General features: G+C 43.3%; 1 long non-coding RNA gene across 1 annotated transcript; it reads right to left on the bottom strand.

Moving 5' to 3' along the window:
* Window positions 1-12,393: 12,393 nt before the first annotated feature.
* LOC111546083 lies at window positions 12,394-22,046 on the bottom strand. The gene is made up of 4 exons (XR_002732641.1): window positions 21,861-22,046; window positions 21,279-21,333; window positions 20,653-20,829; window positions 12,394-12,528 (listed from the first exon to the last, which is right to left on the bottom strand). It is a non-coding gene; the product is annotated as an uncharacterized LOC111546083 (long non-coding RNA).
* Between the last annotated feature and the right edge of the window lie 3,069 nt (window positions 22,047-25,115).

The raw sequence follows: 25,115 nt of genomic DNA, 5'->3' as shown, positions 1-25,115 counted from the left end.
GAGTTTGAGACCAGCTTAGCCAACATGGTAAAACCCTATCTCTACTAAAAATACAAAAATTAACCAGGCATGGTGGTGCACGCCTGTAATTCCAGCTACTAGGGAGGCTGAGGCACGAGACTTGCTTGAACTTGGGAGGTGGAGGCTGCAGTGAACCAAGATGACACCACTGCACTCCAGCCTAGGCGACAGAGCAAGACCCTATCCCAAGAAAGGAAAAGCAAAGCAAAGAAAAGAAAAGAAAAGAAAAACAAATTATGTGGAAATAAAAAAAATTATGTGGAAATCAAAGAGTCACAACAACAAAGACAATCTTGAAGAAAAAGCAGCTGGAAGCCTTATTTACTAGATATCAAGGCTAACTATAAATCTATTATAATTAAAACAATGTGGTATTGGTCCAAGGATAGACAAGTAGAGCAGAAGAGAGAGTCTATGAATAGATCTCCAAATTTATGGGCACTTGATTTATAATAAAGGTATGTTCCAATGCCCCCAGGAAAGGATGATTTTCTTCTTTTTCAATAAATAGTGCTGGAGTGGCCAGGCACAGTGGCTCACACCTGTAATCCCAGCACTTTGGGAGGCTGAGACAGGTGGATCACCTGAGGCCAGGAGTTCGAGACCAGCTTGGCCAACATGGTGAAACCCCATCTCTACTAAACATACAAAATTAGCCAGGCATGGTGGCAGGTACCTGTAATCTCAGCTACTTGGGAGGCTGAGGCGAAGGCTGCAGTGAGCTGAGATCGCACCATTGCACTCCAGCCTAGGCAACAAGAATGAAACTCTGTCTAAAAAAAAAAAAAAAAAAAGTGTTGGAGTAATTGTAAATTGTCATCTCTAGCTCATTCCATACACAAAATCAATTCTATATGGATCACAGATCTAATAAAGCTTCTTGAGGATACCATAGGAAAGTATTTTCATCACTTGGGGTAGGCAAAAATTTCTTAAACAGATCAAAAATCACTAGCCATCTCAAAAACAATTGATAAACTAGGCCAGGTACTGTGGCTCGTGCCTGTAATCCCAGCATTTTGGGAGGTCAAGGCAGGCAGATCACCTGAGGTCAGGAGTTCGAGACCAGCCTGACCAGCATGGCAAAACCCCATCTCTACTAAAAATGCAAAAATTAGCGGCGCGTGGTGGTGGGTGCCTATAATCCCAGGTACTTGGGAGGCTGAGGCAGGAGAATCACTTGAACCCAAGAGGCGGAGGTTGCATCAAGCTGAGATCGTGCCACTGCACTTCAGCCTGAGCAACAAGAGTGAAACTCTGTCTCAAGAAAAAGAAAAAGAAAAAAAGAAAACCAAAAAACGACTGATAAACTAGACTAAATTAAAATGATGAACTGTTTACCAAAAGCCACAATTTAGAGAGTAAAAAGGAAACCCAAAGAGTGGGAGAAGAAATATTATATATAGGCTGAGTGTGGTGGCTCATACCTGTAATCCCAGCACTTTGGGAGGCCAAGGTGGGCAGATCACTTGAGGTCAGGAGCTCAAGACCAACCTGGCCAACATAGTGAAGCCCTGTCTCTACTTAAAAATACATAAATTAGCTGGGTGTGGTGGTGCATGCCTGTAAGCCCAGCTACTTGGGAGGCTGAAGCAGGAGAATCGCTTGAGCTGGGAGGTGGAGGTTGAGGTGAGCCAAGATCACACTACAGGACTCCAGCCGGCGTGACAGAGCAAGACTGTCTCAACAACAACCAAAAAAAAAAAAAAAAAAAAAGGAAAAGAAAAAGAAATATTATACTGAAGGACCGGCTCAGAATAATAAACAGAATAGATCCATTAGAAAAAGACAGATAACTCAATTTTTTTAAATGGGTAAAGGGCTTTAACAAATGTTTTATAAATGGAGATGTCTAAATGGCCATTGAGCTTTTGAAAAGGTACTAAACCTCATTAAAGCTCAGGAGAAATGTAAATTAATCCATGATGCAATTCCACTACAGCCCATCAAAATGGCCAAAACGAAAAAGAGAAAATATCAAGTGTCGGTGAGAGTATGAGCAATCTTATACTCCGCTAGTGAGGGTGGAATTGTACCAGCCCTTTGGAAAAGACTCTTTTGCAGTGTCTACTAAAGGCAAACATGTATATATCCTGCCATCCAGCATTTTCACTCCTAGGGTTATACCCAACAGAAATGCACACATTATCTACCATAAGACACATATTAGGATGTGGTTAGCAGGGATATTTGAAAAGGTCTCATACTGGAAGTTTCCTAATGCTAATTTTATTATTTATCTATTGCTGTATTAGGAAAAAAATCACTCCAAAACTTAGTGACTTCAAATGCTAAACATTATTAATCTGATAGCCTCTGAAATCAGGAATTTGGGAGTAGTGTAGCTGAATGGCTCTGGCTCAGGGACCTTCATGAGGTTACAAAGGGGCTACAATGAAGGGATCACAGTCATTTAAAGACCTGGCTGGGGCTGGCATACCCACAGGCAGACCTCTTCTTTGGGGCTGTTGGCAGGAGGCCTCAGTTCCCTACTGATCCGAGGGTCTGGGGACTCAGTGCCTCACCACACAGGCCTCCCCATGGTATTCAGGCTGTTCCCTTGTTTTGATTTTCCCCTTCGGGGATTTCCATTTACCGTGTGCTGGGTCTTACTTTCCTGTGATGGTTAATATTAGGTGTCAACTTGATGAGATTGATGCCTAGATAGCTGGTAAAGTATTGTTTCTGAGTGTATCTGTGAAGGTGTTGCCAGAGGAGACTGACATTTGAGTCAGCGGACTGGGAGAGAAAGACCCACCCTCAATGTGGGTGGGCACCATCCAATCCGCTGCCAGGCGGCTAGAACAAAGCAGGGGGAAGAAGGTGGGATGAGCTGGCTTGCTGAGTCTTCTGGCTTTCATCTTTCTCCTGTGCTGGATGCGTCTGTTCTTTCCTCCTGCACTTGGACGTCGGACTCCAGGTTTTTCGGCCTTTAAACTCTTGGATTTACACCAATGGTTTGCTGGGAGCTCTAGGGCCTTTGGCCACAGACTGAAGGCTGCACTGTCAGCTTCCCTGCTTTTGAGGCTTTTGGACTCAGACTGAGCCACTACTGGCTTCTTTATCCCCCAACTTGCAGACAGCCTAACATGGGACTTCCCCGTGTGATAGTGTGCGCCAATTCTCCCTAGTAAACTCCTTTTCATATATACATATGTCCTATTAGTTCTGTCCCTCTGGAGAACCCTAATACATTGCCTATCTTCATAAAATTACAAATATTTGTAATTTTCTATTTCTTTGAATTTTTTCCATCTCTTTTAAAAATTCATTTCAATTTTTCATAATTTCCTCCTTTTCACCTTCTATTTCTCTTAAGGCATCTGCTGTGTTAAGTCACTCCGGTGTTCTTTTAATTTAGTCTTCCTTTTTGAAATTAATTTTTCTTTCATTTCTAAATTTTTTCTGACTCCTGTCAAATCACATTTCAGAGTTTTTCTAACTCTGATTTATTGTTCTTCCATGTCTTGCATTATTCTTAAATGTGTTTCATCTTCTTTTTTTTTTGAGACGGAGTCTCGCCCTGTCACCAGGCTGGAGTGCAGTGGCGTGACCTTGGCTCACTGCAACCTCCGCCTCCTGGGTTCAAGCGATTCTCCTGCCTCAACCTCCGGAATAGCTGGGACTACAGGCGCCCACCACCATGCCCAGCTAATTTTTGTATTTTTAGTAGAGACAGGGTTTCACCATGTTGGCCAGGATGGTCTCAATCTCTTGACCTCGTGATCCACCCGCCTCGGCTTCCCAAAGTGCTGGAATTACAGGCATGAGCCACCACACCTGTTATCTTTTTAAATAGTTACGGTTCCAGGGGTTTTTTGTTTTTCTTTTTTTGAGACTGGGTCTCTCTCTGTTGCCCAGACTGGAGTGCAGGTGTACCATCATAACTCACTGAAGGCTTGATCTCCTGGGCTCAAGCAATCCTCCCACCTCAAGCTCCCAAGTAGCTGAGACCACAGGCACGTGCCACATGCCTGGCTAATTTTTTCCAGAAATGGGATCTCGCTATGTTGCCTAGGCTGGTCTTGAACTCCTGACCTCAGGTGATCCGCCTGCCTCTGCCTGCCAAAGTGCTGGGATTACAGGTGTAAGCCACTGCACCCAGCCAATGTAGGGATTTAGAGTAACACATTACACCACTGCTGTAGCTTTCTTTGCAGAATTCTAATATTCTAGATATTCTTGTAAATGGTGGTTGTGTTCACTTTGTAAAAGTTCACTGAGCTGTGCCCTTCATGTGTGTGCAGTTTGTTCTACGTATACAAATAGGAAGTTAACCCCCATGTTAGTCAGGATTCTCCAGAAACAGAATCAATAGGATGTGTGTGTGTATGTATCATATTTGGAAAGAGATTTTAAGGGATTGGCTTATGTAATTATAGAGGCTGGCAAGTCCACAATCTCCAGAGTAGATCATCAGCCTGAGGACCCTCAAAAAAGCCAGTGTTGGAGTCTGTCTGAAGCCCATCTCAAAATTAGTCATCACACCCCGCCAAAAGAACCTTACTTTGGGTTTATAAATGAGACTTAGAGATGCTTAGTAACTTGTTCAAGGTCACTCAGCCAAAAAGTAATGAACCCAAGAGCAGAACTTGGCTCTCACTGAGGCCAGAGTTTGTGCTGTTTCCACTATATGAGGCAAAAGATGTTCTAATGGGGTCCGGTCCCATCTTCATGGCTACTTTGCAGGTAGGTTCAAGACACCATCCTCCTCAATGGGTGGCTGCAATAGCTCCAGATTGAGCCCACTGCTTTTACCCTCCATACAGCAGCTAGAAGTGTATCAGTCTGTCACATGTTGTCTGAGTTTAATAGTCCAGGGCTGCAATGACTGTTCCATGGTGAGGGGATCCAGTCACCCTCTATTTTGTTCCCCTGCCATCCTCAACATATGGCTTCCATCTCCTGGCCTAGGATGGCTCCTCCAGTCCCCACCATCATGTATGCATTGGAGCCAGTGAGAGAATGGGAGGAAATGGAAGCCTGCACTTACTTCTCACAGCCCACTGGCCAGAGCAATTGGCCAGGTTGTTTTGGTCACATGGAAAAGCTTATACACAAAGGAGTCTGGGAAGTGATATTTTAATTGGATAGCTGCATGCTGAGCCTAAATTTAGAGGTTCCAATATTAAAGGAATATTGGAAGGGAATATTAAAGGGGGGAAATGAATATTGGGGGATAACTGACACTCTGTACCACAAATGATTTTCTGTTCCTCTTTTTCTTTTGAGACGGAGTCTTGCTCTGTCGCCCGGGCTGGAGTGCAGTGGCGGGATCTCAGCTCACTGCAAGCTCCGCCTCCCGGGTTTACGCCATTCTCCTGCCTCAGCCTCCCGAGTAGCTGGGACTACAGGCGCCCGCCACCTCGCCCGGCTAGTTTTTTGTATTTTTTAGTAGAGACGGGGTTTCACAGTGTTAGCCAGGATGGTCTCTATCTCCTGACCTCATGATCCGCCCGTCTCGGCCTCCCAAAGTGCTGGGATTACAGGCTTGAGCCACCGCGCCCGGCCTTTCTGTTGCTCTTACAAAAATACTTTCTATCTCCTCCGTGGCTTTGCCCTGCCTGGCGCCTGCTTGCTGCTCCAGCCTCCCCTCCCAGCACACTCCCCCAAACTCTCTGCCCTCTAACCACACGGTGACCTTTCAGTTCCTTGAGTGTTCCATGCTCCCTCCCACCCCAGGGCCTTTGCATGAAACATTCCTTCTGCCTGGAACGCTCTTCTCCTGTATCACCTAGTTAACTCCTACTCATTCTTCAGATGTCTCAGCTGTCATTTTCTCAGGCAGGGCTTCTCTGATTCCACTCTAATGTACGTATTTTTTTTAGCCTCTGATCTGCCATGAATCTTTCCTCTATAACATTCAGCTCAGTTATAATTGTACACCTGCTTAATAACCATTTAACTAATTACCATCTCTTTCTCTAGACAGTAAGTCAATAAAAGACAGATCATCTTGGTTTTGCTCATTGTTGTATCCCTAGCACCTAGCAGAGTGCCGGGGACAAATATTTGTTTTTCTTTAATGAGTGGACAAAGACTCCTTAAAATTGTCTGGATGTACTAACAGGACAATTTCAGCTATGTAGACAAGGTCTCAGACTACATGGCTTGACCCAGAGATCTGTTTTTTAGTCTCTAGAGAGAGTCTGGGCTATCTAGGGCCTCCTGTGGATAGAGCGAGTTGTTCAAGTTCCACCTCATAAGGCTTGGTTCTAACTCATTGCATTGCACTCTTGCTCCCTGACTGCAAATAGATTCTGCCAGGCTTTTAGCTTGTTGCTCTGATGAGGCTGTATTTACAAAAAAAGAAACCAGGCAGGTTGAATCCTGCCAAATTGCATCTCGACATAGAAAGCCCCATGGCTGCATCATGTGAATGCCTGGCTGCTCTGCGGTTCAGGGCTTGGAATTTCTAGAGGGGAAAGCACTTGAGTGCCCACTAGAGTTAATATGGAGTACACTGGGGAATTTCTGTTAAGTCAAAGATTTACCTCCTGCTTCTGCATTTTTCTGGGTCCAAACACAAAGGCCTTCCCTGACCTTAGAGTTCTGTGTCTGGATGCTTTTGGCTACAAAACCAGAAAACTCCTTCTCAACTGACTTAAACAGTGAGTTTTGCATCACACATCACAAGAAGGCTGTAGGTAGGGCAACCCAGGGACTTTTAACTGAGCAGTTTGCATACTCCATGGAGCACTTGAATTCTTTCCATCCTTATTTTATATGTGTGGTTCTGCCCTTGCTTTTTTCATTTGACAATATATCCTTGAAATCATTTCCAACAGGACGAAAAGAGCTACCTTATTGTTTTCAGATTGAATAGTATTCCATTTTAAAGAGATATTATAATTTACTTAACTAATTCCCTTGTAATGAGCACTTACTTTGTTTCCAATCTTTTGCTGTTACAATGATGTGATGAATACTCGTACATAAGTTATTTTACATGTGACTGAGTGCATCCAAGGATAAATTACTAGAAGTCAGCTTGCTGGGTCACAAGCTATATGCCTTTGTAATTCTGGCAGATGTTGCCAATCTGCCTTCTGCAGGGGTTGTACCAACATATGCCCCTTCCCAAATGTGTAAAGGAGCATTTCAAGTCTTTTTGACAACTTAACTTAAACCTAGGCTAGAAAAAATATGGCAGGTGCCTAGGTGATTTCTGCATAGATAAACAAAGGTGGGTTGTTTATCAACTCAGTCATTTTAGCTGGCACTAACATAAGACTTGGTGCTCTTTTTCAATAAATTAGTAATCTCTGTGGACTCCCCTGCCCTCACAATTGTGAGGGTACTAGGATGTCCATGCACAGTCCGTATTTCAGAACTTAGTATCTGCAATTCGATCATTCTGTCCACAAACTACTCCTCTCTAGAGGTCTTTTCTCCACCTGGCAATCTCCTAGTCCTCCCTCAGGCCCAGTTGAGATGCCCCCCCCCCCCCCCTTAAACATTATCTGACACCCCCAGGCAGAATTAGTCACTCTCTTCTTTGCTCCCATGGAATTTTACTCACACCTCAATCATGGCACAAATCACTTGTAATGTAATTATCCACTTACCTGTTCATCTCCCACACCGCATGCCTTAAGGATAGAAACTTCATCTTCATCTTTGGGCCAGCACTTCTACACATGGTGCCTGGCACATAAACACTTCACAGTAAAGCTTGCTGAAATGAAATCAGGCAAGGGCGCAGTTTTGTGGTGCCTGGTGGCAAAATCAAACAGTATTTATGTTTTCCCTTTTCTGGTAGTGTCGATGAAAAGGTCAAAAATATGGCACTTCTGAATATTTTTTTGTATCTTTTTGTGTTCCTGGACTTCTCCTTCTCCTGGAATCTGTCCTGTTCTCAGTGCCTAGAACACTGCCTGGGAAACAACAGGCATTTCATAAATAAATATTGGATGAATGGGTATCTTTGATCAGAGGAAACTTCCAAAATGCAGCTGAAATTTTTTTTTTTTTTTTTTTTTTTTTTGCCTGCTTGATGTGCCCAAAGGGTATTTCCAAGCCTTTCCAAACCTTCAAGCATGGACCCTCATTTGCCAGTTCTGTGTATTTGGGTTTTATTTCACCTCAAGTTAATGCATGTAAAAGTGCTTAGAACAGTGCCAGCCACTTAGTAAGCATTCAATAAATGCTGACTATTATTTTTTATTATTATTCCCACTAGCCCGAACATGCTCCCGTCAGTCCACCCCTTGTGCTGGGCTCTTCATCTCTCCCCACCAGTTAATGTGGCCTCAATCCCTGGAAAACATCCATGTAAGCACTCAGGTTTCAATTTACCAACTGTGTGACCTTGGGCCAGTTACTTCATCTCTTGGAGGCTCAGTTTCTTCATTTGGAAATTAGGCGTTATCTTAATATCTACCTCTAGATAGATGTTAGATAGACATTGTTATGAGGATTAAATGAGCCAATCCATAGACACTGCTTACCATCATGCAGGGCTCAGAGTCAGCATTTAGCCAGCATCATGATCATTACCATCATCATCATTGCAGATGCCAAACACCTGTCATCTCTTCTTTCTGGGAGGCTCATTCTCACAGCTCTTCTGGCTGATGGTAAACCTTTAGCTGGTTCTGAAGTTTGGGGCATCACCAAGAAGCTTGTGTTGACCATGTGATATGGTTTGGCTCTGCATCCCCACCCAAATCTCATCTTGAATTTTAATCCCCACATGTCAGGGGAGGGGTCTGGTGAGAGGTGACTGAATCATGGGCATGGACTACCCCCTTGCTGCTCCTGACACTGAGTGAATTCTCATGTGATCTGGTTGTTTGAAAGTGCGTGGCACTTCCCCTTCACTCTTTCTCTCTCCTGCTCTGCCATGGTAAGACATGCTTGCTTCCCCTTTACCTTCTGCCATGATTGTAAGTTTTCTGAGGCCTTCCAATCATGCTTCCTGTTAAGCCTGAAGAACTGTGAGTGAATTAAACCTCTTTTCTTCACAAATTACTCAGTCTCAGGCAGCTCTTGATAGCAGTGTGAAAACGGACTATACAGAAAATTATTTATAACAGCTATAAAGATAACTGGAAATGTGGAAGCAACTTTGGAACTGGGTAACAGGCAGAGGTTGGAACAGTTTGGAAAGTTCAGAAGACAGGAAGATGTGGGAAAGCTTGGAACTTTGTAAAGACTTGTTGAATTGTTTTGACCAAAATGTTGATAGTGATATGGACAATGAAGTCCAGACTGAAGTGGTCTCAGATGCAGATGAGGAACTTGTTGGGAACTGGAGTAAAGGTCACTCTTGCTATGCTTTAGCAAAGATACTGATGGCATTTTTTCCCCTGCCCTAGAGATCTGTGGAACTTTGAACTTGAGAGAGATGATTTAGGGTTTCTGCTGGAAGAAATTTCTAAGCAGCAAAGCATTCGGGAGGTAACCTGGGTATTTCTAAAAGTGTATGCTCATATGCATGAACAAAGAGATGATCTGAAACTGGAACTTATATTTAAAAGGGAAGCAGAGCATAGAAGTTTAGAAAATTTGCAGCCTGGCCATGTGATAGAAAAGAAAAATCCATTTTCTGGGGAGAAATTCAAGCCTGCTGCAGAAGTTTGCATAAGTAAAGAAGAGTTAAATAGCCAAGACAATGGGGAAAATGTCTCCTGGCATTTCAGAGACCGTTGAGGCAGCCCCTCCCATCACAGGCCCAGAGACCTAGAAGGAAAAAATGGTTTCATGGTCCAGGCCCAGGCTCCAGCTGCTCTGTGCAGCCTTGGGACATGATGCCCTGGATCCCAGCCACTCTAGCTCTAGCCATGGCTAAAAGGGGCCAAGGTACAGCTCTGGCCATTGCTTCAGAGGTTGCAAGCCCCAAGACGTGGCAGCTTCCATGTGATGTTGGGCCTGCGGGTGTGCAAGAGTTGAGGTTTTGTAATCTCCACCTAGATTTCAGAGGATGTGTGGAAATGCCTGGATGTCCAGACAGAAATCAGATGCAGGGGCAGAGCCCTCATGGGCAGTGCAGTGGGGAAATGCAGGATTGGAGCCCTGACACAGAGTCCCCACCGGGGCACTGCCTAGTGGAAACATGAGAAAAGGGCCACCGTCCTCCAAACCCTGGAATGGTACATCCAATGGCAGCATTTACCTAATTCCTGTATTTCCATTGTATCTTGGAAGTTACTAACTTGTTTTTTACTTTACAGGCTCATAGGCAGAAAGGGCTTGCCTTGTCTCAAATGAGACTCTGGACTTAGACTTTTGAGTTAATGCTGGAATGAGTTAAGACTTTGGGGGACTGTTGGGAAGGCATACTTGGCTTTGAAATGTGAGGACATGAGATTTCGAAGGGGCCCAGGGGTGGAATGATATGGTTTGGCTCTGTCCTCACCCAAATCTTATCTCGAATTGTAATCCCCATGTCAGGGAGGGGCTTGGTGGGAGGTGACTGAATCAAGGGGGTGGAGTTCCCCTTTGCTGTTCTTATGAGAGTCAGTGAGTTCTCACAAGATCTGGTTGTTTGAAAGTGTGTGGCACTTCCCCCTTCACTCTCGCTCTTTCCTGCTCCACCATGGTAAGACATGCTTGATTCCCCTAACCCTTCCACCACAATTGTAAGTTACCTGAGGCCTCCCAGCCATGCTTCCTGTTAAGCCTGAGGAACTGTGAGTAAATTAAACCTCTTTGCTTCATAAATTACCCAGTCTCAGGTAGTTCTTTGTAGTTAAAATGTATTAATATATCATGTGTTGATGAAGTTCCTGTTCTTCCCTCCTTACCCTCCTATGTGGAGTATCTAAAGATATTTATTTCACTGCCACAAAAATGTTTTGTTCTGACCCATTCCCTAGAGCTGAAAGTAGGCTGTGGGAACTCTGAGTGAGAAAATAAGAGTAGCCTACTCCCCCTGACCATATTCCTGCCCGATGACCAATATTTGGGTGACACTTCACCCTGCCACCAATTTTTTGAGTCCTATTTCCCATAGACTCTGTGTTAGTTCATTCTTGTGCTGCTATAAAGAAATACCTGAGACTAGGTAATTTATAAAGAAAACAGGCTTTCATTTGGCTCATGTTTTTGCAGGCTGTACAGGAAGCATGGTGCCAGCATCAGCTTTTTGTGAAAGCCTTAGGAAGCTTGCAGTCATGGCACAAAGTGGAGACAGCACATCACATGGTGAAGAGATGGAGCAAAAGAGAGAAGGGGGAGGTCTCAGATTCTTTTTAACAACCAGATCTCATGTGAACTAACTGGGAGAGAACATCACCAAGAAATGGTGCTCAGCCATTCGTGAAAGATCCACCCCCATGATCGAATCACCACCCACCAGGTCCCACCTCTAACACTGAAGGTTACATTTCAACATGAGATTTGAAGAGGACAAACACCCCAAACATAACAGACTCACTTGTGACTTTGCCCTGTAAACTTTCAGGGAAAATGAGGTCACTTCTGTCCCAGAGACTGTGTCATCTTACCTTCTCCTGGGGTTCTTCATCTAAAGTAGTAAGTGTAAATTCCTTACTGATCCAGTTGTGTGTGTGTGTGTGTGTGTGTGTATACACAAAAATTACTATATAGAGAGTAAATTATTCATATATATAGAACTCCTAGGGACAAGTGATCTGCCCTCCTCAGCCTCCCAAGCAGCTGAGATTACAGGAATGTGCCACCACACCTGGCTACAGCAAGGCTTTTGACAGAAATGGTTAAAAGAATTCAAAACTGAGGATCCTAGTGCTGAGGGTGTGATATTTTGTGTTATTGGTCAGTAAGAATGTCTCTTACTTAAGACATGAGTCCTGAAGGTGGTAAGAGTTAATTTATTTAGACAGAGTTAATTTTAATTAGTGAAAACTGAAGAACTTATATATATATATAATTTATATATAAAGAATATATATATTATATATATATATATTAGAAGAATTCAGAGGTATTAGAAATTATGAAGAGGACTATAAGATAACTACCACAGAAGGCAGGTGGAAGTGGTCTCTGTGGAGAAGGAAGAATTGGGGAAGGGCCCATAGGGAACACATGAGACCATCGTTATATTTGTTTCTCACCCTGAGTAGTGGGTACACAGATGTTCACTGGACTATTAATCTTTAAAATGTACATATACATTTAACACATTGAAGTGTGCATGATGGATTTCATAATTTTTTAAACGTAAAATATTGTGAAAGGGAAGGGAAGGAAGGAAAGGAAGGCAAATGAAAGGAAAAGAAAGGAAGAAAGAAAGAGGGAGGGAGGATAGGAGGAAGAAAGAAAACTGGATTTGTTAATAGCAAAGAATATATCAATGTCAAATCCCCATTTTGGGCTAGCATTATTCAGTGTCCAGAAAGATAATCTCAACAATTACTCAGCGAATCAGCTTATTTAATTGATGACTGTACAGTTAATTCATGCTCAAAAATCAAATATTCTAAGCTTCTTTCTATGAATACCTTCCAGACCAAGGTTATTCATCTCATGGTTTTAAAGGACAGAATTTCCTGGGGAATGTTGGTCCTCTTGTAGGTGCTACTGCAGCAAAAGTGAAACAACCATATATCAGACCAAAGTACAAGTCAGTTATTTAGTTTTCACTAATTAAAATTAACTCTGTCTAAATAAATCAACTCTTACCATCTTCGGGACTCATATGTCAAGTAAGAGACAGTCTTACTGACCAATAACACAAAATATCACACCCTCAGCACTAGAATCCTCAGTTTTGAATTCTTCTAACCATTTCTGTCAAAAGCCTTGCTGTAGCCAGGTGTGGTGGCACATTCCTGTAATCTCAGCTACTCAGGAGGCTGAGGAGAACAGATCACTTGTCCCTAAGAGTTCAAGGCCAGCCTGGGCAACACAGCAAGACACTGTCTCAAACAAAACAAAACAAAACAAAACAAAACATGACAACAATAACATGAAAGCCAGGCTAATGCTAAACTGAATTAAAGTGTCATAAGGTCCCTAGAGTTATTTAGAAAAGGGTGAAAGTACTAATTCAAGAGTGACTTAATTAAGTCAAGGATGCATGCTATAATATCTAGAGTAATAAAATAACAATAAGAGCAAACACGTGACTACTAATTTATAGAGCAGGAAAATGAAATAATTAGAAAAATATTGATTGATCCAAAGAAGGCAAGAAAGAGTTAAAAAAATAAATAAAAAACAGATTTTTTTATTTAATAATAAAACATCTGTTTTAATAATAAAAAACAGACGTGAAAAATGGAAAAAAATGGTAAAATGCTATACTTTAAACCCTGGAGTATCAGTAGTTAAAGGCAAAGATTTTCAGACTGGACAAGAAAAAAACAACTATATGCTGTTATAGAAGACACACCTTAAACATAAGGATGCATAAAGGTTGGAAATAAAGGAATTTCTGGCCGGGTGTGGTGGCTCATGCCTGTAATCCTAGCACTTTGGGAGGCTGAGGTGGGTGGATCACCTGAGGTTAAGAGTTTGAGAACAGCCTGGCCAACATGGTGAAACCCCGTTCCTACTAAGTATATAAAAATTAGCCAGGTGTGGTGGTGCACGCCTGTTATCCTAGCCACTTGGGAGGCTGAGGCATGAGAATCACTTGAACTCAGGAGGTGGAGGTTGCAGTGAGCTGAGATCGTGCCACTGCACTCCAGCCTGGGCAACAGAGTGAGACTCCGGAAAGAAAAAAAGAAAAGAAAAAGAAAGGGAAAGGAAAGGAAAAGAAAAGAAAGGAAAAGAAAAGAAGGGAGGGGAAAGAGAGAAAGGAAAGGAAAGTCAAGGAAAGGAAAGGAAAGAAGGAAGGAAGGAAGGAAGGAAGGAAGGAAGGAAGGAAGGAAGGAAGGAAGGAAGGAAGGAAGGAAAGAGATTTTTTTTTAAAAAAGAAAAAAAAAGTAAGCCATGAAAACACCAGAACAAAGCTGGTGTATCTGTACTGGTATCATAAACATAAGGAAAAAAGTATTGCTAGAGATAATAAGAGACATTTCATAATAATGAAAGGGAAATTTTAAGAGGAAAATATAAAATCCTAAATATATATTCAATTAAAAACAGCCTCAAAACATAAAGTAATAACTAACAGGTCTAAAAGGAGAAAGACAGAAATCCATAATAATAGTTGGAGATTCTTTTAGCACATCGCTCTCAATAAATGGTAGAATAAGTAGACAAGAAATCATCATTAGGATATAGGAGATTTTGAATAACATGATTAACAAAACTGATCTAGATGACATATAAGTATCATACCCAATAGCTGCAGAATGCCATCTTTTCCAATATACATTGAACAATTATCAAAATACCCCTACAGGTTTTTTTTCTTTTCCTTGTAAGCACTTTCAATGAACTCACAATTTTGATACGCCATTTCTCTGTTATCATTTAGTTTTAAACATTGTCTTATCTCCACTGTGATTTCTTTGGCCCATAAGACCATTTTTAGCAAGTGTATTGCTTAACTTCCAAATATTTTGTAATCTTCTAGTTGTTTTTTGTTATTGATTTCTAGCTTAATTTGTCAGAGATTTCAATCCTATAAAATTTCCTGAGATTTCCTTTATAGCCCAGCTTAAAACAAAACTCAAAAGGATCAAACCATTTCCAAGTGACTGCATCCCAGAACAAAGTTCAAACATAATTAAAGGAATACAAAATAATCTAGTACCCAACAAAGTAAACTTTACAATGTTTGGCACCTGATCAAAGATTACCTGGCTTACAAAGAAGCAGAAAAATATCACCTATACGGAGGAGAAAAATAAATCAACCGAGAACTGACATAGGTGTTAGGATTATCAGACAAGGACAGTAAAACAATTGTTACAACTGTATTTTGTACATACAAAAGTTAAGCAGACACTTAGAAGGTGCATAAAATTAAAGACCTAAATTGATCATCCAGAGATGAAAGCTACAATGTGTGAGATGAATTATACACTGAAAAGGATTGGCAGATTAAATGTAAAAGAAGAAAAGATTAGTGAACCTGAATACATAGACTATGATAAATTTAAGATGTATGTTATAAACCATACGGCAACCACTAAAATAATTAAATAATTACAGGCCAGATGTGGTAGCTCACTCCTATAATCCCAGCACTTTGGGAAGCCAAGGCAGGAGGATCACTGGAAGCCAAGAGCTCAAGACTAGCCTGGGCAACAGAGCTAGACACTGTCTCTAAAGTAATTTAAAAATTAGCCAGGTATGGTGGAGCATACTTGTAATCCCAGCTACTGGGGAGGTTGAGGAGGGAGGACTGCTTGAGCCCAGGAGTTTGAGGCTGCAGTGAAATGTGATCATGCCACTACACTACAGTCTGGGCAACAGAGCGAGACCCTGTCAAAAAATAAGAGTTATAGCAAAAAGCCAATTAAGAAAATAAAGCAGAATTTTTAAAAAACACAAAAATAGTCAACTCAAAAGCAGGTGGAAAAGGAAACAAAGAATGGATAGGACAAATAGAAAACAAATAGCAAAGTGCTGACAAACCTAATCATATTTTAAAAATCACATTAAATGTAATTTCATTAATTAAATGGCACAGATTGTCAGTTTGGATTAAAAAAAAAAAAAAAAGACCCAACTACATGCTGCCTAAAAGAAACACACTTTAAATATAAGGAAACAAATAGGTTAAAAGACATACAATGCCAACACTAAAAGAAATTCATAGTGACTATATTAATAACCAGCCAATCCTGGTTAACCTTCTATCTCAACCTGTTAACCCCCGAAATCTAGACATTGCCACACATTCTTTGTGTTCATTTACCAAAAATCTTAAGAAACAGAGAATCAAAGTAACCAGATAGCTATCAAAGAAATTGAACGTGTAGCTAGAAACCTTCCCACGAAGGACACTTCAGGCCCAGTTAGCTTCCCTGGTGAATTCCACTAAACATTTAAGGAAGAAATAATACCAATTCTATACAAACTCTTCCAGACAATTGGAATGGAGTCAGGGCAAGTTCCAAGTGTTCCCCTGTGGCATCAGGCCAAGTACCTCTGTGGGGCTTGGCCTAAAACTGCACTCTTGTTTGACTTTTACCCCCATGTTTTGTCCTGCTTTCTCCACATCCTCCTGCTTTCCCCTGGGAGTACTCCCTTGATGAATCACTTGCATACTAATATTCATCTCAGGGTCTATTTCTGGGGAAACTGACCTAAGACAGATAACGCCTGGATTTCAGGTTTGGGGCAACAGGTTTGAGATAGAAAGTTAAGCAGGATTGGGACTGGGGGTAAGGAAAGATAAAGGCTGTGACCATGTTGCATTTTAGCAATCTATATGACATTCTACTAGAGGCATCCAGTAGGCAGTTGGATATGCAGCTTAGGAAAGCCATCTAGGTAGTTAACAGATTTGAGAGTCGTTAGTCTAAAAATGGTCATTAAAGCCCTGGTAGTGGAGGTGGAGTGTGAAGGGTGAGAGGAGAGGAGGGCTAGGGCCTGTGCCCCCGATCCCAATCCTACTTAACCTTCTGTCTCTGCTGGATGGATAAATGAAGAGGAATCAGCAGACAGACTGAGGAGCAGTTGGAGAAGTAGGAGGAAAAGCAGGAGGTGGCTCACACCTGTAATCCCAGCACTTTGGGAGGCCGAGGCAGGCGGATCACCTGAGGTCAGGAGTTTGAGATCATCCTGGCCAACATGGTGAAACCCCATCTCTACTAAAAATACAGAAAATTAGCCAGGTGTGGTGGTGGGTGCCTGTAATCCCAGCTACTCGGGAGGCTGAGGCAGAAGAATCACTTGAACACAGGAGGCGGAGGTTGCAGTGAGCTGAGATCGTGTCACTGCACTCCAGCCTGGGAAACACAGCGAGACTCCATCTCGAAAAAAAAAAAAAAAAAAAAGAGCGTTTCATGGAGGGAATGGTCCAGAGTCAACTCAGCATTTATTCATTCAGCAACTCTGAGCACCTGCTACCCAGCAGGCACTGTGCTGGGGCATAGGGACACAATGGGAAGACAGAAACCTAACTTGGACCCTACTCTCTTGGAATTTACAGTCCAGACTGGAGGACAACCAAACGAATCTCACTCAAAAGAAATTTGTAATTGCAAAGATAGTTTGCATATATTAAAGAAATGCAATATTCCCTGAGGAAGTGGCATTTGAGGTAGACCAAGACAGAAGGGGACTAGATATAACACCAAAACAAACAATAAAGTTATAAAATAGATAAATTGGACTTCATCAAAATTAAAAACTTTTGTGCTTCAAAGGACACCATCAGGAAAGTGAAAACACGGCTGGGCTCACTGGTTCAAGCCTATAATCCCAATAATTTGGGAGGCTGAGGTGGGAGGATTGCTTGAAGCCAGGAGTTCAAGACCAGGCTGGATAACATAGTGAGACTCCATCTCTTAAAAAGAAAAAAAGAAAAAAAATTAGCCAGGCCTGGTGGCACACCCCTGTAGTCCTAGCTACTCAGGAGGCTGAGGTAGGAGGATTTCTGAGCCCAGGAGTTTGCAACCTCAGTGAGCTCAGTGAGCCATAATAGTACTACTGCACTCCACCCTGGGTGACAGAGGAAGACCCTGTCTCTAAAACAAAAAAAGAAAGTGAAAAGATACCTGAGCATAGGAGAAAATGTTTGCAAAACATATATGTAATAAGGGGCTTCTATCTAGACTACATCGAGAACTCCTGGCCGGGCGCGGTGGCTCAAGCCTGTAATCCCAGCACTTTGGGAGGCCAAGATGGGCGGATCATGAGGTCCGGAGATCGAGACCATCCTGGCTAACACGGTGAAACCCCGTCTCTACTAAAAAAATACAAAAAAAAAAAACTAGCTGGGCGAGGTGGCGGGTGCCTGTAGTCCCAGCTACTTGGGAGGCTGAGGCAGGAGAATGGCGTAAGCCCAGGAGGCGGAGCTTGCAGTGAGCTGAGATCCGGCCACTGCACTCCAGCCTGGGTGACAGAGCCAGATTCCATCCCAAAAAAAAAAAAAAAAAAAAGAACTCCTAAAAATCAGTAATAAAAAAGACAACCCAATTTTTTTAAAGAAGCAAAGGATTTGAATAGACATTTATCAGAAGATATACAAATGGTTAATAAGCACATGAAAGCATGCTCAACATCATTTGCATAGGGAAGTACCAATCAAAATCAAATGAGATACCACTTCATACCCAGTAGAATGGTTATAATTACAAAAATGGAAAACAACAAGTGTCAGAGAGTGTATCAGTTTGCTAAAGCTGCCATAACAAAGTACCACAGACTGAGTGACTTAAACAACAGAACTTTGTTATCTCATGTTCTGGAGGCAAGAAGTCCAAGATCAAGTTATCAACAGGGCCATGCTCCCTCTGAAGGCCCCAAGGAAGGATCTGTTCCAGGTTTCTCTCCTAGCTTCTGGTAAGTCCTTGGCTATGGCAGTATAATTCCAGTCTTCATGTGCCATTCTCCCTGGCTGCGTGTCTGTGTCCACATTTCCCATTTTTATAAAAGACACCAGTAATGTTGCATAAGGGGCCCAACCTACTCCAATATGATCTCATCTTAGCCTCACTAATTACATCTATAATGACTCTATTTCCAAATAAGTTCACATTATGAGGTACGGGGGATTAGGATTTCAACACAAGAATTTTGAGGAGCCACAATGCAACCTATAATAGCAAGGATGTAGAGAAACTGGAATTCTCATATACTGTTGGTGGGAAGGTAAAATGGTACAGCCACTTTGTAAAAATCTCGCAGTTTCTCAAAAAGTTGAAAATAAAGCTACCATATGATCCAGCAATTCCAATCCTAGGTTTATGCCCAAGAAAATGAAGATGTATGTTCATTCAAAAAATTGTACATGAATGTTCAGAGCAGCATTATTAATAACAGCCAAAGGGTGGAAATAACCCAACTGTCCTTCCACAAATGAACAGATAAACAAAATGTGGTCTATCACACCATGGAATATTACCTGGCAATAAAATTGAAGTACTGATACATGCTACGGCATGGCACCATGGAAGAAGCGTGAAAACATTATGCCAAGTGAAAGAAGCTAGTCACGAAAGACCACATGATTCTATTTATATGAAACGAACAAAACTGGCAAATCCAAAGAGAGAGAAACTAGACTGGCGGTCTAGGCTGGGGGAGTTGGGGGTAGTGACTACTAATGGGTTTAAGGTTTCTTTCTGGGGTGATGAAAAAAATTCAAAATTGACTGTGGTGATGGTAGGATCAATATTCACAACGCTGAATATTCTTTTGTTTTGGTTTTTTTTTTTGAGACCAACTCTTGCTTTGTTACCCAGGCTGGAGTGCAGTGGCATGATCTCGGCTCACTGTAACCTTCGACTCCTGGGTTCAAGCAATTCTCCTGCCTTAGCCTCCAAAAGTAGCTGGGATTATAGGTGCCCGCCACCACACCCGGCTAATTTTTTTGTATTTGTAGTAGAGACGGGGTTTCACCATGTTGGCCAGGCTGGTTTTGAACTCCTGACCTCAAGTGATCCACCCACTTTGGCCTCCCAAAGAGCTAGAATTACAGATGTGAGCCACCATGCCTGGTCTACAACTCTGAATATCCTAAATTGAACTGCACATTTTAAATGGGTGAATTTTATGAGTTTTAAGGTGTGTGCATTATATCTCAATAAAGCTGTTATTCTAAAATAAATAAATAAATCCTAAACTCCCTCCTACGAAAAAGCAAACAAAAAAAACACAAAAACAAAACAAAACAAAAAGGTCAAGAACATTCCAACCAAAAAGCAACCACGAGAAAGTGAACTCTAGAATGGCAGGAATTTTTGCCTGCTTTGTTCACCTTCGTATCCCCAGCACCAAAATAATGTCTGGAAATAGTAGGTATAAATAAAAGGACCGTGTGCAAAAGTCTTGTGTCAGGGAGGTGGATGGCTCGTGGGAGAAATGAAAGATCAATATGAGTGACTGGGACTACACTGGAGATGACTGGGTTCAACTGAGTCTTTATCCTAAAAGCAATGAGGAGCAATGATGAATTTTTAAGTGGAGGTGGATCAGATTTACATTTGAAAAAAACCACTGGGAGGCCAGGTATGGTGGCTTACTTGTAATACCAGTACTTTGGGAGGCTAAGGTGGGAGGATCACTTGAGCTCAGGAGTTCAAGACCAGCCAGGGCAACATAGTGAAACCCCCATCTCTACAAAAATACAAAAAATTAGCCGGGCATGGTGGCACGAGCCTGCAGTTCCAGCTACTAGGAAGGCAGAGGTGGAAGGATTGCTTGAGCCTGGGAGGCAGAGGTTGCAGTGAACTGAGATAGTGCCACAGCACTCCAGCCTGGGTGCAGAACACAGGCAGCAGGGAGAGTTGATGAAAGATAAAGACTGAAAAGTTGGATTTAACAAAAAAGAAGTTGTTAGTGACCTTGGAAAAATCAGTCCAGGTGGAGAGATGGGGTGACTAATTTGGGGAATTGGAAAGGAAGTGGGACTGGCAAAATTATACTACACTTGATAAGGCCTCTCCCTATTCCCTATAAGTCTCCAGGGAAACAGACCAAAAATATACTTGGCTTGAGAAATAACAAAGACATGTTCCCATGCATATTCACACACAGCCGGTTCACCAGCGGATTCTGTTTCTGTTCAAGGATTCCATACTTCCCACCCTGACACAGAGGTCCCATGACTGAAGTTCATCAGCGGTTGTCTCTTACCAGATGCTAGCCTTCTTTCATTGCAGGGGGAGAGGTGGGTGAGAGACCACAGAGTAGGCTGCCATCATTTGAGATTTGGGAGGCACTTCAGAAACATAATTCCCTTTTAGCTTCATTGGGCTAGGTACAATCCAGAACCCAAAGGCAGGCCAAGCAGACACACTTCAACTCCACTCCCTGAAGATGGCGAAATGTTTTAGATTAGGACACTTCTCTGGTGTGACCAAACGTCTGAACTGAACCAAAAGATCTGGGTTCTAGTTCTAGTTCTGCTGGTCTCAGCAGCAAAGCCTTGGGTAAGAGATTTGACCTCTCTGGGCTTCCATCTCCTCATCTCAAAACTTAGGAGAATAAACACATGCCCTGCCCTGAGCAGAGGGGATAACAACCATGCAAGGGCAGATGTAGATTTGGGGGCCTGAGCTTATATAATCTCATGGTATTCATTAAGAAAAAATACAAAATTTAAAATACAAAAGTAGGTACAAATATAAATATTTAAAACGAGAAATTACATCACTCTACAAAATTGAAAAAGCTCATACCAAAAACATCACACACAAAAAATTGAAAATAACACTATTTGTTAAATTAACTGCCTGGCATATCACTAAGCACTTTCTCACCACATTTTTTGGCTGTGTATTCTTTCATGGCCTCTTTAACAACATTTTTGTTATTCTGTGGAGAGAAAAGGAAGATAATTGAGTCATTCCTCTCCCTAATGGTGGATCAAAATTTGCTATCGCTGCTAGCTTAGAAAAGATCCAGTTTTCCAACTCCTTATTTTAGGATGGCTGTCAAACTTGGGAAACTACCAAGCCTTTTGTTATGAGCCATAAGCGATCAAGGAACTTCACATTACCTTATACTGTGACCAATATATCTCCCCATTTTTTTGATGCTGGACATCTATGACCAAGACTTCTGAAACACTCAGGTCACTGTGCTTGTAATTCAGCACAGTAGGGACTTAGGGGTATTCCTGGAAGCCTAGCAAAAACGTAAGTGTACACACGAGCCACATAAACTCAAACTCAGTGTATTCCCTACTCCAAAATGCCTAAAACTGCCCACAGCCACTCCAATGCTTCCAGATAGGCAGTCACAGTGGAAAAAGACAGTGGTCTCTTTAAACCTGTTAAGTTAAAATCTTTAAATACGTTAAGAACAGATTTGGTTTAAAATATCTTAGTTTTGCTACTTACATATATTTTTTAAACCATGATCGTGTGAACACGTTGCTAAGACCTCTTGCATGGCCATGGAAGGAGTCTGGGTAAGTTTTAGGGCCCAGAAGCAGAAGCCCCCCTAAGCGTCGGGGTTATTTACCGTAAAGGCCCTTTAAAAGGCGGAGCCAAAGGGAGGTTGCCGGGAGGCTCGGGCTAGGCTGAGTTTATCGGGTCGAGGAGCACTGTGGCGGCAGAGGGGCCTCGCCAGTCTGGCTCACGGCGTGTGGCCGGCCCAGGGTAGCTTCCCAAAGATGAAGCTGTGGCCTCTCCCAGCCAAACCCCACTCAGAGGGGAGCGCTGACCCATCCCCGCCCTCCTGCGACCCCTGCTCGGTTCCCAGAAAGGACAGCGACCTCCAACCCGCCCTCGCCCTCCGCAGGTCTCAGTCTCAGGTTTCAAAAGGAGCGCGCCCCATTAGGCCCGCCCCTCACTTCCGGCTCGTAAACGCGTGGGTTCCACAGATCTCGCGATAGCGCGTCTTCTGAACGCTGGCGCTCACCCTAGGCGGCCTCGCCCGCGGTTTGGTTCAGGTCGGCTGAGGTCGGCTGCTCTGTTGGCACTTGGGATCTGGGCTTTTCCCCTGGCCCGTTATATGGCAGCATCGGCTGGACTCTTAAGGCCCACCGGCTCCTTTAAGTGCACCCGTCCCTAAACGTTCCTATCGAAAGGCTAGGCGCCGGGAACCGCCTTCAACCCTGTGCTCACGGTCATGCTGTGCTGCGCACGAGTGATAAAGACTCAGACATCCTAATAACCGTTCTAGGCTCTCACTAGGTGCCGGACACCGGGCTCCACACAAGTCTTTTCAATGGATACCCACAATAACCCCGAGAGAAAGGCGTGGTTTTTTACCCTCTTTATACAAATGGGGAAACTGAGGCTCAAAAGAGTGAAGGAACCTGCCGAGGATCACAGAATAGGATGCAGCCAAAACTCGAAGTCAGTCTGGCTGCAGCTCTAAGGCCTCATTACTGTCGTAGAGCAGTTTGTCAACAGGTCCTTCGGTCCTTAGATTTCTAGGGGACGCTGGAGCTCTTGTGAAGTGCCGGGGATTTGGGTCCACACAGATACAGGTGCATAGGAAAATCCAGGCACCTTCTTTGTTCTGTGACCTTAAACGACTTGCTTAACCTTTCTGGGTCTCATTTTTCTTCAACTGATGGGGTTAATAATAATACTTCATAGGATTATCGTGAGGGTTCAGTGCCTACTCCATAGTAAGCTCTCAATAAATGGAAACTGCTGCTATTGATACTCTTATCCTCTCACGTGTTGTACAGTGTTCAAGGTGCAGGAGGTGCTTAATAAACCAGAGTGAATGGTGAATGAATGGAGGAAGAAATGTAGAGTCTGGCCAGACACCATGTGGTCCTTGCCTCCAGGTCCCTAATCTTATTTATTTTTGAGACGGAGTTTTCGCTTTTGTTGCCCAGGCTGGAGTGCAGTGGCGTGATCTCGGCTTACTGCAATCTTTGCCTGCCAGATTCAGGCGATTCTCCTGCCCCAGCCTCCCGGGTAGCTGGGATTACAGGCACTCACCACCATGCCCAGCTAATTTTTTTGTATTTTTTTAGTAGAGATGGGGTTTCACCATGTTGGCCAGGCTGGTCTCTAACTCCTGACCTCAGGTGATTCACCCACCTTGGCCTCCCAAAAAGTGCTGGGATTACAGGCATTAGCCACTGCACCTAGCCAGCCCCCTAATCTCTTACCCGCTTCACCATGTGGTGCCACTTCAAAGGGCTTGAACTGGGAAATGACTGTTCCTCTTCTTCCCAAAACAGCTGTGTGTGTGTGCATGTGCGTGTATTTTAACTTGTTTTTGTTTTTGTTTTTGAGGCAGAGTCTCGCTCTGTCACCCAGGCTGGAGTGCAGTGGCACAATCTCGGCTCACTGCAAGCTCTGCCTCCTGGGTTCACGCCATTCTCCTGCCTCAGCGTCCCAAGTAGCTGGGACTACAGGCACCCACAACCACACCCGGCTAATTTTTTGTATTTTTAGTAGAGATGGAGTTTCATCGTGTTAGCCAGGATGGTCGATCTCCTCACCTCGTGACCCGCCTGCCTTGGCCTCCCAAAGTGCTGGGATTACAGGCGTGAGCCACTGCACCCGGCCTTAACTTGTTATTGAAGTAACGTACAGAAAAATACACAAATCCTACGTGCACTTAACTTTTAACACAATGAACAAAGTGGTATAATCAGGTCCCTGAGGAAGAAACAAATCATTATCAGCTCCCCAAACCCTTCTCCTGTTTCCCTCTATTCGCTGCATCCCCTGCAGTGATAACCACTATCATGCCTTTCTAATGTTATGTGATGTTATTTTTTTGGAGATGGGGTCTCGCTTTGTCACCCAAGCTGAAGTGCAGTGGCATGATCATAGCTCACTGTAGCTTCGACCTCCTGGGCTGGAATTACAGGCCACCGCACCAGGCCACTATCCTGCCTTCCAACTGCATAAGTTAACTTTGCCTGTTTTTGCGGATGCCACTGGGATCATACAGTGTGCGCTTTTCTGGAATTTCCCAGATCTCCATGTGCCCTCACCTTCAGTGAGAGTCTGACAAGAAGCCAGGTGGGGTTGCTCCCCACATGGTCGGAGCTGCTGCCAAATGCCGCTCATCTCACTGTCACCTGCTGCCTCTCTGCCTGCCCCCTGGCCCATGGTTCTCTGACATCTCTCTCTCACTGAGGTGGGAAAGCATATTCTGTTTCTCATTCTCAGCTCTTTCATAAGGAGTTCCCACAGCAGAGATGTCTGTGCCCTGGTGAGCCTGTTCTTGCCATATACCCCAAATCTTTCCCTTTCCACCAGGAAGGCCTGAGGCCTGAGGGAGTGAGGGTAGAGGTACACTGAGCCGCAGTGGTCATGCCCAGCCTCACAATATTCCAAATAGCACTCCTCCCTCTGCCCTGTTTCGCGAACCCCTTCCCCGTCCAGTGAAACTTTTTTCTCACTCAGGGTGATGAGCTCTCAGGCCTCTGCTGTTCATCCCCTGCAGTCTGCCATCCACTACAGTCCCCCAGCCCACCAGATACCAGGGAACCCCAACTGTGTCCATGGATTACTTCCTTTTCCAAGGATTTCTGTTGCCATGCTAGTTAAGGGACATGGCTTAAGGGTCTAGGTGTGTTACATATGAGAAGAGTAAGGCTCTGAGAAATTTAAGGAATTTTCCAAAACCATGTAATTTATAAGTGATGAGAATTAGACCTCAGAAGTGCCATT

The sequence above is a fragment of the Piliocolobus tephrosceles genome, chromosome 11, assembly GCF_002776525.5.
Source record: "Piliocolobus tephrosceles isolate RC106 chromosome 11, ASM277652v3, whole genome shotgun sequence".
Classification (NCBI taxonomy): Eukaryota; Metazoa; Chordata; class Mammalia; order Primates; family Cercopithecidae; genus Piliocolobus; species Piliocolobus tephrosceles.
Note: the sequence above shows the minus strand (reverse complement) of the source record. Positions and strands in the feature narration are given on the sequence as shown.